Source organism: Ranitomeya variabilis, chromosome 2 (assembly GCF_051348905.1).
Source record: "Ranitomeya variabilis isolate aRanVar5 chromosome 2, aRanVar5.hap1, whole genome shotgun sequence".
Taxonomy (NCBI): Eukaryota; Metazoa; Chordata; class Amphibia; order Anura; family Dendrobatidae; genus Ranitomeya; species Ranitomeya variabilis.
In genome coordinates this window covers 1,022,941,974-1,022,954,941 of record NC_135233.1, presented here as the reverse complement: position 1 = coordinate 1,022,954,941, position 12,968 = coordinate 1,022,941,974, and positions in this window count along the sequence as shown.

Genomic DNA, 12,968 nt, shown 5'->3' with positions numbered 1-12,968 from the left:
GTGATTTAAGGCTATAAAAATTCAAAGTTGGAAAATTATGAAATTTTCAACATTTTTGCCAAATTTCCATTTTTTTAAACAAATAAACACAGGTAATATCAATGAAATTTTACCACTATCATGAAGTACAATATGTCACAAGAAAACAAAGTCAGAATCATCAGGATCCATTGAAGCATTCCAGAGTTATAACCTCATAAAGGGACAGTGGTCAAAATTGTAAAAAATGGTCCGGTTATTATCTTGCAAACCACCCTTGGGGGATAAAGGGACTTTGTCACCTGAATTTGGAGGGAACAATTTTCAGTCATATGGGCGGGGTTTGGTAGTTTGATTCACCCTTTCCTTACCCGCTGGCTGCATGCTGGCTGCAATATTGGATTGAAGTTCATTCTCTGTCCTCCATAGTACACGCCTGTGTAAGGCAAGATTGCCTTGTGCAGGCATGCACTACGGAGGACAGAGAATGAACTTCAATCCAATATTGCAGCCAGCATGCAGCCAGCGGGTAAGGAAAGGGTGAATCAAACACCCGAAAACCCTGCCCATATGACTGAAAATTGTTCCCTCCAAATTCAGGTGACAGAGTCCCTTTAAGGGGTTAAAGGAAGTTTCCACCTAAATTTGTAGTTCCTTTTAAAATTATTACAATTTTAAATCCCGTGATAGCTAAATTGCAACTTCCTATTGCCTGGAGAATCAATGATTCTTTTCATTTTTCCCTTTAAAAAAAAGCTTGAGCAAAAACCTGGTCCTCAAGACATAATTGAGCTCGTTTTGGAAGAGGATTCGGAGTATGAGGTAGAGCGAGTCCTTGATTCCAGGTTTGTCAGGAGCCATCTGCAGTATGTCCTTGGAAAAATGAAGATGATGAAGATCTTAGGATCTTCATGCCAATAGCCTTTTTAGAAAGTTCCATCAGCAATGGAAGGGGACCATGAGGGTACGGTGGCCACTCATAGAAGGGGGAGTACTGTCATAACTTAGATTGTGTATTCAATCTGGTGACCTGTTTCTGCATGGTTAGTTCCTCTGACTGCTAAGCTATTCCCTTTTCTTCCCAGTACAAATGCTGATGGATTCTATTGTCTTTGTTTTCCTTTCATGGTTTGCTCCTCTCCAGGTGTTTCCCATTTTTCAGTTCTGGTTTGTTCTATCACATTCTGGGTGGGGTTTTATATGCTCACTAGACTTCCTTGCTGGCTATACCTCCTGATGGATGTGTGTTCAGGTGTTCTAGTCCTTCAGCTAAGAAATTTACTTTGCTTGGTAAACTCTAGTTGTTTTCTTGCAGTGAGTATATTCGCTTTCCCTACCAGCACCTTTTATTTTTACCACTGATAGATTTCTGGGAGGTTATACTTGTTCCTTTTATTTTTGGTTCTCCTTAACTTTCCCTCTGAATGCTATATGAATATGTGCTTTAGTTTCTCACTGTGGGTTTTTGTATCTTACTTCACACGCTCCTTTCCCCTTGTTGGTAGGTTGTTGTGGCCTCTCCTTTGGTTCCTCAGGAGGTACGAGAAACCCCTCAGCGTCCTTTTAGGTAGTTAGGTCCAAGGTGGCGTTTTTAGTTGTGCGGTTAGGGCCTTGCTAGTTTGTACAGGGACCAATTAAGTGTAGGTGCGGTGTTTCCTTTGTGTGAGCATGTACACATTCATAACACACCTTTGGGTATTTTCTGTCATACAGGGCCCTCAAAGTCACTTCAAATGTGATATGAAATTCAGAGGAAAGAAAAAAGGATATAAAAAAAATGCACTTCTGTATGGAAAAATATAAGGAGGTAGACCAAGGAAAAATATGTAATTTACCATCTGTTAATGGCTTAAAACTACTTCAATAAACTGTAATCAGCCTGCAGCTTTCACCCAGACATCTACCTTGACTCTACAAAGAGAGAACTGAAACAAGCAGGAAAAAAGAAAAGTGCCAGAGACAATTCATAAAATGTGGACGACAGTGGTGCAGACAAGGAAACTCCCTAAGGGTATCAAGAACTGCTGCGGGTCATGCAGCGTCAAACCCGCAGCAGCCAGCTGAGACAGCATAGTGGGTGGGATTTTTGTCGAAATCTCATGTCCAATCTGCATACACAGTCACCTGCAGATCACCGGTGGACACTGACATGCACCGCATCTTTCAAGACTGCAGCATCTCAATTTCTCTTGCGGAGAAAGTAGTGTCCGCAACATAAATTACTTAGAAATATATTGAATGCGGGAAATCCGCATGGTTCAGTGAACACATGCGGATTTACCTGCATTCAATAGAAGGCAGCTCTTTGGAAGCAGCAAACATATGCTGGGTCCAGCCTAAATCCTCCTGCTGTGGGTATTGATGGATCACTGCCAACGGGTATGGTGAAAAAGTTATTTAATGTTAGCATAAAAACAAAAAATTTAATAATTGCAATGTGTTTCATTGGGAACTCCCTTCCTCAGGCATAAAAACATGTACTATTACAAACATAGAATGAGTTCTGGCTCTTTTCTGAAAAATCAAACTGAACATTTTGCAGTGGTCTCTTAATTTTTGCCAGCGCTGTATTATATTCACTGTTGTGCTCCAAGGAGAAATGTTGTGAAACAATATGATTTTTGATTTGGTGTTCAGTATTGTATCTGTATTTATTCCATCTTTCCCTAAAAAAATGGTTGTTCTGCCCATGTATTGAGGGTTGCAAGGGCATTCCAGCAAATGAATAATGAAATTGATACGGCAGTTGAGGAATCAAAAATCTCCCCCCATGATGTTACTCTTAAAGGTTTTCTGTCTGTGGGTATTGTACCCATGTGTGTCGCATTTTTCATCTCCACATTTGAAAACCCCCTTTAGACTAAGCCAATTTTTCCTTTCTGGTGCAATCCCCTTTCCTCAGTTTTGCATAGGAATGAGCTACTATCTCGATAGTTCTCGCTCTCCTAAAAACCATTTGCGCTTGTGTATCTAGAACCTTTTCTAGATGGGGATCACTCTTTAGAATATCCCGATGTTTTTTAAAAACATTCTGAATCTGTTGTGCATTGCTGCTGAACTTGGGGATGAAGGCTAAATCATATTTATTACAATTTTGTGTATCATGTTCACTCTTATTTTTAGAATGGGTATTATTTATGCAGCTAGGCCTCTTCATTTCTTTGGCTTTTTTTTGCTCCTTCAATAATAGTTCTGGGATAGCATTTTTCTCTTAGTCTAGCATCAATTTTATTAATTTTCTGGAAACAGTCCCTGTCATCTGTGCAGTTTCTTCTCATACACACAATCTGACTGAAGTGTTCCACTTCCTCTTTATGCAAATTTTGTTGCGCTTAACACAACTTTTAAGATCCAGGAAGATAGCTCCTTTACGATCATGTATATCATCTATAAATCATTTATAAAAAAAAAACTATGCTAGATGAAAAAGATGTATTTTGATGAATAAAAACCTCTTTTTGTCCTGCTTGTTTCAGTATTCAAATGTGAGGTGGTCCCTAAAAAATTTGTTTTATAAATTTTGTTGGAAAAATTAGAAATTGCTGATAAATTTTTAACCCTTCTAACTTCCTAACAAAAACAAATATGTTTAAAAAATGATGCTGGTGTAAAGTGGTAAATGTTATCTTATTAAATATTGTGTGCAACATGACTCTCTGGTTTAAGGACATAAAACGACAAATTTTTGCCAAGTTTCAATTATTTTCACAAATAAATGCAAAAATATTTTACTAAATTTATCACTATCAAAAAGTGCAATGTGTAATGAAAAAAAAAACAATCTCAGAATTACTGAAATACGTTGAAGCATATAGTCTTTCTGTGGCTCTCCAGAGGTAGGCCTTAACTCTTGGACAATTCTTCTAAAAATTCTTTTCACTTCTCTGTCTGAAGTCTTCATGGGGTTATGGCCCCAACAGTGCTCACTGGACTCTTTAGCAGTTTGGAAATTCTTCTATACCCAATGCCACCAGTATGTTTTGCAACAATAAGGTTGCAAAGTTCTTGCGACAGCTCAATGATTTTACCAATCATGACCTGTTTTTTGTGTGGCACCTTGGTAATGGCGCACCCTTTTATAGGCCATCAGTTGAGGATGGCAGGATTGCTTTCTAATTACTGATAGATTTCAGCTGGTGTTGTGACATTCCATGGCTTTTTCACATCTGTAGAGGCAGAAGGGGTATCATAACTATGTTTTCAAACAAAAAATAGTGGCGGAGAATTGCAAATGGTTTCAATGGATGAATGTAATAAGTAGCTGGTGAGAATGGTACAAAGTGTGCCTACTTTATGAAGATAGTATGTTGTTTTTTCCACCTGAAAAAGATGTCGTTTTGGTGTTGCAATGCATAGTGATAATAAAAAATTTCAATTCTATCACGTCAAGAGAATTTCATTCCAGCAGCGCAGCCTGTTATAAATGCGTTTTGTCCACGTTGCTTAACCCCTTAAGGACAAGGGGGTTAAAGTTGTTAGGTTTCCATTTTTTGTTCCACTTCTTCCCAGAGCCATAACATTGTTGTTTTTCTGTAAATATGGCCATGTGAGAGCTTGTTTTTTGGAGGAGGAGTTATACTTTTGAACGGCACCATTGATTTTACATTTTCATGTACTGGAAAACAGGAAAAAATTTCAAAGTGCCGTGAAACTGTAAAAAAAAAGTGCTTCCTGCATGTGCATGTTAAATGCAGCTGTCAGAAATTGACAGCAGGCCATCAGTGCACTGGACAGAACTCCGCTGCTTAAATCTGACCAAATCGCAAACAGATTTGAAGAATATTTTAGAGAATTATACAACTCCAAACTGAATCATACTATAGGAGAGATTGACGAATACTTGGACCATATAGAATTTCCCAAGCTTTCTTCTGAAGATCAGTCCTTTTTAGACAGAGATATCACGTTGGAGGAAATTCGGGAAGCAGCCAAGTCTCTCTCCAGTGGGAAAACTCCAGGCCCTGATGGCATATCCATAGAACTATATAAAAGATATCTATATCAGATAGGGCTGGTTCTGATGCAGACCCTTTTTGAGGCACTTGCAAGACACTCACTCCCCCAATCCTTTTATGATGCCACCATAGTGGTAATACCAGAGCCAGAAAACCTGCTGAGGAGTGTGGCTCTTACTGCCCCATATCTCTGCTCAACACAGACTATAAAATACTCACTAAACTTATAGCTAACAGACTTAAAGCAGTAATACTTAACATAGTACATGAAGATCAATATGGCTTTATGCCGGGAAGATCCACCTCCTCTAATATTAGAAGGGTGCAGGTTCTGAATCAGATAGGACACAAATATGAGAAGCCTTGAGTGATAGCCTCTTTAGATACTACGTAGGCTTTTGATTCAATGGAGTGGAAATTCTTATTATCAGACTATTTTGACTTGGGTAGGGGAACTAAACAGGGCTATTCACTATCCCCAATGCTCTTTGCTCTTGCAATCGAGCCAACTGCACTTGCAATTAGACAGGATCCAATGTGGAGGGAATCAATATAAACTCTAAAGTAGATAAGGTGGGATTATATGCTGATGATCTAGTGCTCTTTCTGGATGAAGTAGAGCAATCTCTTCCAAGGGCAATTGATCTTATTAATTATTTTGGGGATCTGCCTGGTCTTAAAATTAAGTGGAGTAAGTCTGTGATCATGCCATTATAATTATTATTATTATTATTTATTTATATAGCGCCATTAATTCCATGGTGCTGTATATGAGAAAAGGGGTTACGTACAGAGTTATAGATAACGTTTACAGCAAACAAATTTACAATGAAAGACTGAAGCAGAGGGGAGAGGACCCTGTCGTTGCGGACTTACATTCTATCTACATTAGCAGATAGCATAACTGTACCCATGCTATGTGGTTTAAGGGTAGTACAAATATTTAGGCATCGTAATTAATCAAAATCCAATTAGAGACCTTAGAGATAATATATACCCTTTGGAAGATATGATGAGGAATATGGAATATGGTCCCAACTTCCCCTATCTGTAGCGGGAAGAGTTGGATTAATTAAAATGATAAAAAAAGCTTCTTTAGGAAAATGCATAGTATGATGGCAGCATTTATATGGGGTCCGTCAAGACCTAAATTAAGTATTGGCTCACTGCAGAGGTCCAAAAACCAAGGTGGATACGCGGTCCCTGCTTTATATTTATATTATTTGACTGGTCAACTATGCTACTTAAAACATTGGGTAAACCAGGATGGACTTAATAATGCAGAAGCTCACCTTATGCATTTTTTGGCCGGAAATACACCGTGGGCAATATTGGAGGGTTCGTACAGACCACCCCAGGGTCTATTATTTGCGTATAGCTTAGCAATACAGGTCTGGCAAGAAAGTAAACGCATTTTGAAATTTACTGATCAAATTGGGGAAATTCAGATATTGTAATAATTATAGGGGATAACTCAGGAGACTCTTGCGTGGAACAAGACAACTACAGGACACCGTTTTATAAGTGGTAAAGTCTATATTATCACACGGTGATTCAAACAGGTGCAGAGGGAAACTCAAGTCCACAACACTTGGTGCAAATAATAAACGCAGCTTAGCAGTCTATAGGAGACTTCAGAGGAAAATGCAATCAAGCAGAAAGTCTATGAAGCACAGTTATTCTTGAGGATACTTGACACGAATAAACCCTTGTCTTAGTCCAGGCACAGATAGATATGCTTATTAGGCAGTTCAAATCATATCTTAGCTCAACCAGGGAGGCCTGGTTAATAGTCTCAGTTTATTGCAAAGCAGCAACAGCTTACATGACCAGCAAATGCAGATGGAAGTAAACACGAACAGCAGATGAAGGAGGATTACTGGAAACTTGTGTATGCAGCAAGAACTCAGAGCAGAGTAGCAGGATCACCACACAGGTTCACAGGAGCAGGTGTATAGCCAGGAAGTAATCAGAGGTCAGGAGCTGGATGCAAGGCAGAATACTCTAGCACAGACTGAAGGCTGGGGTGGAGTTTTATAGCAGGAGACACAGTGCACATGAGACCAAAGACGCCATCTTGAAAAAGGGCAGTAATGCACAAAAGGTAAAAAATGTTCAGAGTCCTGACAGATGTGGGATGATCCCGAGTTCCTGCACCTCCAAAATTTACAGGATCCTGTTTTCTGGAAACAAAATAGAATAACACTTAATCAGTTTTTTTAAATGAAACTTTGTTGTTCGAACAAATCCATGTCAGGTTTGGAGTTCCCCACAAGGACTTTTATAGATATCTGCCACTGAGACATGCCATGATGTACCAGTTCCCGTTCCCTAGAATGAGAATATCTAAATACCCACTGATAGGAGTATTATCAACTCAAGGATCAACAGGTGTGATATCCTTCCTCTATACCTTTTTATTAAGCTTTAAAATCGCATCCACTCAGCTCGCTGTGGGGAGGAAGTGGAGACACCTAATCCCCTCTATCACTGATGATGAGTGGAGCGATATCCTGGAGGCACATACAATGGTGTCACCTGCTCCAAATAACAAGTTAATGCAATTGTATATTCTTCACCAATCCTATCTGACCCCAAGTAGATTACATAAATTTGGTCGGGGGGTGACTGATGAATGTCACAGGTGTAGTGAATCCGGGGCTGATTTCTGGCACCTTATTTGGAACTGTAGGATTATACGGAGATATTGGAGTGAGGTCGTAGCCACATTGGAATGGATAATGGAGATACCCATGGAATGTAGGCTGGAATTGTGCATCCTGGGTGTCGTGGATGAGGAAATGTGGGTACACCATGATAGAATATTTCTTCAGGAGGTCTTATTTATGGCTAGGAAAGCGATAACATTGACGTGGATGGGGGGGAAATCTCCTTTGATTAATCAATGGAAAAAACTTGTAAATGACATAATTCCTTATGAAAACATATTATACAGAAAGAGAGGATGCCCCCAGAAATTCCAGAAGATTTGGGAAAGGTAGTGTGACTCGCAATTGATACATTTGGCTCTTGGTGTTATGGTCTCTTCAATTTCATGATATAGTCCCTGATGTGTATACCTCTCCTGGACTATGAAGGTGAGGATCTATGTAGGATTAATAACATGTGTCTTTTATAACCTGATCTGGTATGAGCATTAAAACTTTCGTAAGACTCTGTTGATTAGGAAGTGCAATGCTTGGTAAAATATATTATACTGAAGTTAAGTTTTAGTTTTTTCCCTTATTTGTTTGTATACTTTATTATTGAAGACATCTAATATTATAATTGCCTAGAATACTACTTCCTGCAATTTGTGCCAACTTCCGTGGCTTTGTCCGGAGCTAATGTCCGGAGATAATGTTCGTAGCTAATGTCCGGAGCTAATGTCCGGAGCTAATGTCCGGAGCTAATGTCCGGAGATTAATTGCCTAGAATACTACTTCCTGCAATTTGTGCCAACTTCCGTGGCTTTGTCCGGAGCTAATGTCCGGAGCTAATGTCCGGAGCTAATGTCCGGAGCTAATGTCCGGAGCTAATGTCCGGAGATAAGTGACGTCACCAGTGTCCTACACCCAGGCAGAGCACAGGGGCCCCAGGCAGCATATGGGGCCCCAGGCAGAGCACAGTGGCCCCAGGCAGAGCACAGGGGCCCCAGGCAGCATATGGGGCCCCAGGCAGAGCACAGTGGTCCCAGGTAGAGCACAGGGGCCCCAGGCAGCCTATGGGGCCCCAGGCAGAGCACAGGGGCCCCAGGCAGCATATGGGGCCCCAGGCAGAGCACAGGGGCCCCAGGCAAAGCACAGTGGCCCCAGGCAGAGCACAGGGGCCCCAGGCAGCATATGGGGCCCCAGGCAGAGCACAGTGGTCCCAGGCAGAGCACAGGGGCCCCAGGCAGCTTATGGGGCCCCAGGCAGAGCACAGTGGCCCCAGGCAGAACATGGGGCCCCAGGCAGAGCACAGGGGCCCCAGGCAGAGCACAGGGGCCCCAGGCAGCATATGGGGCCCCAGGCAGAGCACAGTGGCCCCAGGAAGAGCACAGGGGCCCCAGGCAGAACACAGGGGCCCCAGGCAGAGCACAGGGGCCCCAGGCAGAGCACAGGGGCCCCAGGCAGCATATGGGGCCCCAGGCAGAGCACAGGGGCCCCAGGCAGCATATGGGGCTCCAGGCAGAGCACAGTGGCCCCAGGCAGAGCACAGGGGCCCCAGGCAGCATATGGGGCCCCAGGCAGAGCACAGTGGTCCCAGGCAGAGCACAGGGGCCCCAGGCAGCATATGGGGCCCCAGGCAGAGCACAGGGGCCCCAGGCAGAGCAGTGGTCCCAGGCAGAGCACAGGGGCCCCAGGCAGCCTATGGGGCCCCAGGCAGAGCACAGTGGCCCCAGGCAGAACATGGGGCCCCAGGCAGAGCACAGGGGCCCCAGGCAGAACACAGGGGCCCCAGGCAGAGCACAGGGGCCCCAGGCAGAGCACAGGGGCCCCAGGCAGCATATGGGGCCCCAGGCAGAGCACAGTGGTCCCAGGCAGAGCACAGGGGCCCCAGGCAGCATATGGGGCCCCAGGCAGAGCACAGGGGCCCCAGGCAGAGCACAGTGGTCCCAGGCAGAGCACAGGGGCCCCAGGCAGCCTATGGGGCCCCAGGCAGAGCACAGTGGCCCCAGGCAGAACATGGGGCCCCAGGCAGAGCACAGGGGCCCCAGGCAGAGCACAGGGGCCCCAGGCAGCATATGGGGCCCCAGGCAGAGCACAGGGGCCCCAGGCAGCATATGGGGCCCCAGGCAGAGCACAGTGGCCCCAGACAGAGCACAGGGACCCCAGGCAGAACATGGGGCCCCAGGCAGAGCACAGGGGCCCCAGGCAGGGCACAGGGGCCCCAGGCAGCATATGGGGCCCCAGGCAGAGCACAGTGGCCCCAGGCAGAGCACAGGGGCCCCAGGCAGCATATGGGGCCCCAGGCAGAGCACAGTGGTCCCAGGTAGAGCACAGGGGCCCCAGGCAGCCTATGGGGCCCCAGGCAGAGCACAGGGGCCCCAGGCAGCATATGGGGCCCCAGGCAGAGCACAGGGGCCCCAGGCAAAGCACAGTGGCCCCAGGCAGAGCACAGGGGCCCCAGGCAGCATATGGGGCCCCAGGCAGAGCACAGTGGTCCCAGGCAGAGCACAGGGGCCCCAGGCAGCCTATGGGGCCCCAGGCAGCCTATGGGGCCCCAGGCAGAGCACAGTGGCCCCAGGCAGAACATGGGGCCCCAGGCAGAGCACAGGGGCCCCAGGCAGAGCACAGGGGCCCCAGGCAGCATATGGGGCCCCAGGCAGAGCACAGTGGCCCCAGGAAGAGCACAGGGGCCCCAGGCAGAACACAGGGGCCCCAGGCAGAGCACAGGGGCCCCAGGCAGAGCACAGGGGCCCCAGGCAGCATATGGGGCCCCAGGCAGAGCACAGGGGCCCCAGGCAGCATACGGGGCACCAGGCAGAGCACAGTGGCCCCAGGCAGAGCACAGGGGCCCCAGGCAGCATATGGGGCCCCAGGCAGAGCACAGTGGTCCCAGGCAGAGCACAGGGGCCCCAGGCAGCATATGGGGCCCCAGGCAGAGCACAGGGGCCCCAGGCAGAGCACAGTGGTCCCAGGCAGAGCACAGGGGCCCCAGGCAGCCTATGGGGCCCCAGGCAGAGCACAGTGGCCCCAGGCAGAACATGGGGCCCCAGGCAGAGCACAGGGGCCCCAGGCAGAGCACAGGGGCCCTAGGCAGCATATGGGGCCCCAGGCAGAGCACAGGGGCCCCAGGCAGCATATGGGGCCCCAGGCAGAGCACAGTGGCCCCAGACAGAGCACAGGGGCCCCAGGCAGAACATGGGGCCCCAGGCAGAGCACAGGGGCCCCAGGCAGGGCACAGGGGCCCCAGGCAGCATATGGGGCCCCAGGCAGAGCACAGTGGCCCCAGGCAGAGCACAGGGGCCCCAGGCAGCATATGGGGCCACAGGCAGAGCACAGTGGTCCCAGGTAGAGCACAGGGGCCCCAGGCAGCCTATGGGGCCCCAGGCAGAGCACAGGGGCCCCAGGCAGCATATGGGGCCCCAGGCAGAGCACAGGGGCCCCAGGCAGCATATGGGGCCCCAGGCAGAGCACAGTGGCCCCAGGCAGAGCACAGGGGCCCCAGGCAGCATATGGGGCCCCAGGCAGAGCACAGTGGTCCCAGGCAGAGCACAGGGGCCCCAGGCAGCCTATGGGGCCCCAGGCAGAGCACAGTGGCCCCAGGCAGAACATGGGGCCCCAGGCAGAGCACAGGGGCCCCAGGCAGCATATGGGGCCCCAGGCAGAGCACAGGGGCCCCAGGCAGCATATGGGGCCCCAGGCAGAGCACAGTGGCCCCAGGCAGAGCACAGGGGCCCCAGGCAGAACATGGGGCCCCAGGCAGAGCACAGGGGCCCCAGGCAGCATATGGGGCCCCAGGCAGAGCACTGGGGCCCCAGGCAGCATATGGGGCCCAAGGCAGAGCACAGGGGCCCCAGGCAGCATATGGGGCCCCAGGCAGAGCACAGTGGTCCCAGGCAGAGCACAGGGGCCCCAGGCAGCTTATGGGGCCCCAGGCAGAGCACAGTGGCCCCAGGCAGAGCACAGGGGCCCCAGGCAGCATATGGGGCCCCAGGCAGAGCACAGTGGCCCCAGGCAGAACATGGGGCCCCAGGCAGAGCACAGGGGCCCCAGGCAGAGCACATGGGCCCCAGGCAGCATATGGGGCCCCAGGCAGAGCACAGGGGCCCCAGGCAGCATATGGGGCCCCAGGCAGAGCACAGTGGCCCCAGGCAGAGCACAGGGGCCCCAGGCAGAACATGGGGCCCCAGGCAGAGCACAGGGGCCCCAGGCAGAGCACAGGGGCCCCAGGCAGCATATGGGGCCCCAGGCAGAGCACAGGGGCCCCAGGCAGAGCACAGGGGCCCCAAGGCAGAGCACAGGGGCCCCAGGCAGCTTATGGGGCCCCAGGCAGAGCACAGTGGCCCCAGGCAGAACATGGGGCCCCAGGCAGAGCACAGGGGCCCCAGGCAGAGCACAGGGGCCCCAGGCAGCATATGGGGCCCCAGGCAGAGCACAGGGGCCCCAGGCAGCATATGGGGCACCAGGCAGAGCACAGTGGCCCCAGGTAGAACATGGGGCCCCAGGCAGAGCACAGGGGCCCCAGGCAGAGCACAGGGGCCCCAGGCAGCATATGGGGCCCCAGGCAGAGCACAGGGGCCCCAGGCAGCATATGGGGCCCCAGGCAGAGCACAGTGGCCCCAGGCAGAGCACAGGGGCCCCAGGCAGCATATGGGGCCCCAGGCAGAGCACAGTGGTCCCAGGCAGAGCACAGGGGCCCCAGGCAGAGCACAGTGGCCCCAGGCAGAGCACAGGGGCCCCAGGCAGAGCACAGTGGTCCCAGGTAGAGCACAGGGGCCCCAGGCAGCCTATGGGGCCCCAGGCAGAGCACAGGGGCCCCAGGCAGCATATGGGGCCCCAGGCAGAGCACAGGGGCCCCAGGCAGCATATGGGGCCCCAGGCAGAGCACAGGGGCCCCAGGCAGAACATGGGGCCCCAGGCAGAGCACAGGGGCCCCAGGCAGAGCACAGGGGCCCCAGGCAACATATGGGGCCCCAGGCAGCATATGGGGCCCCAGGCAGAGCACAGGGGCCCCAGGCAGCATATGAGGCCCCAGGCAGAGCACAGCGATATTTTGGACCACTGTGCGGTGTTTCAGACCCCCTGTGTGATGTCTGGGGCCCTGTTCTTAAGTATATTAAAGATTAAAGTAACGTATATTAAAGTATATTATAGATCAAATTTGACACGTTTATGAGCACCATTGAGTGATATACTCAAGAATGACATAATTTTTCAACATTTTATGGTTTCAAACTGTAAACACTCAGAGTTTTTTTTTACTTCAACCAGAAAACCTTAACGGTTCATAAAAAACTTGACTGTTCAGGATATGATAAAAGTCATAGTATTCTGAATCTTTAACTTATAAAGATACCTTTACATGGGGTGATTATTGGTTCCAGAG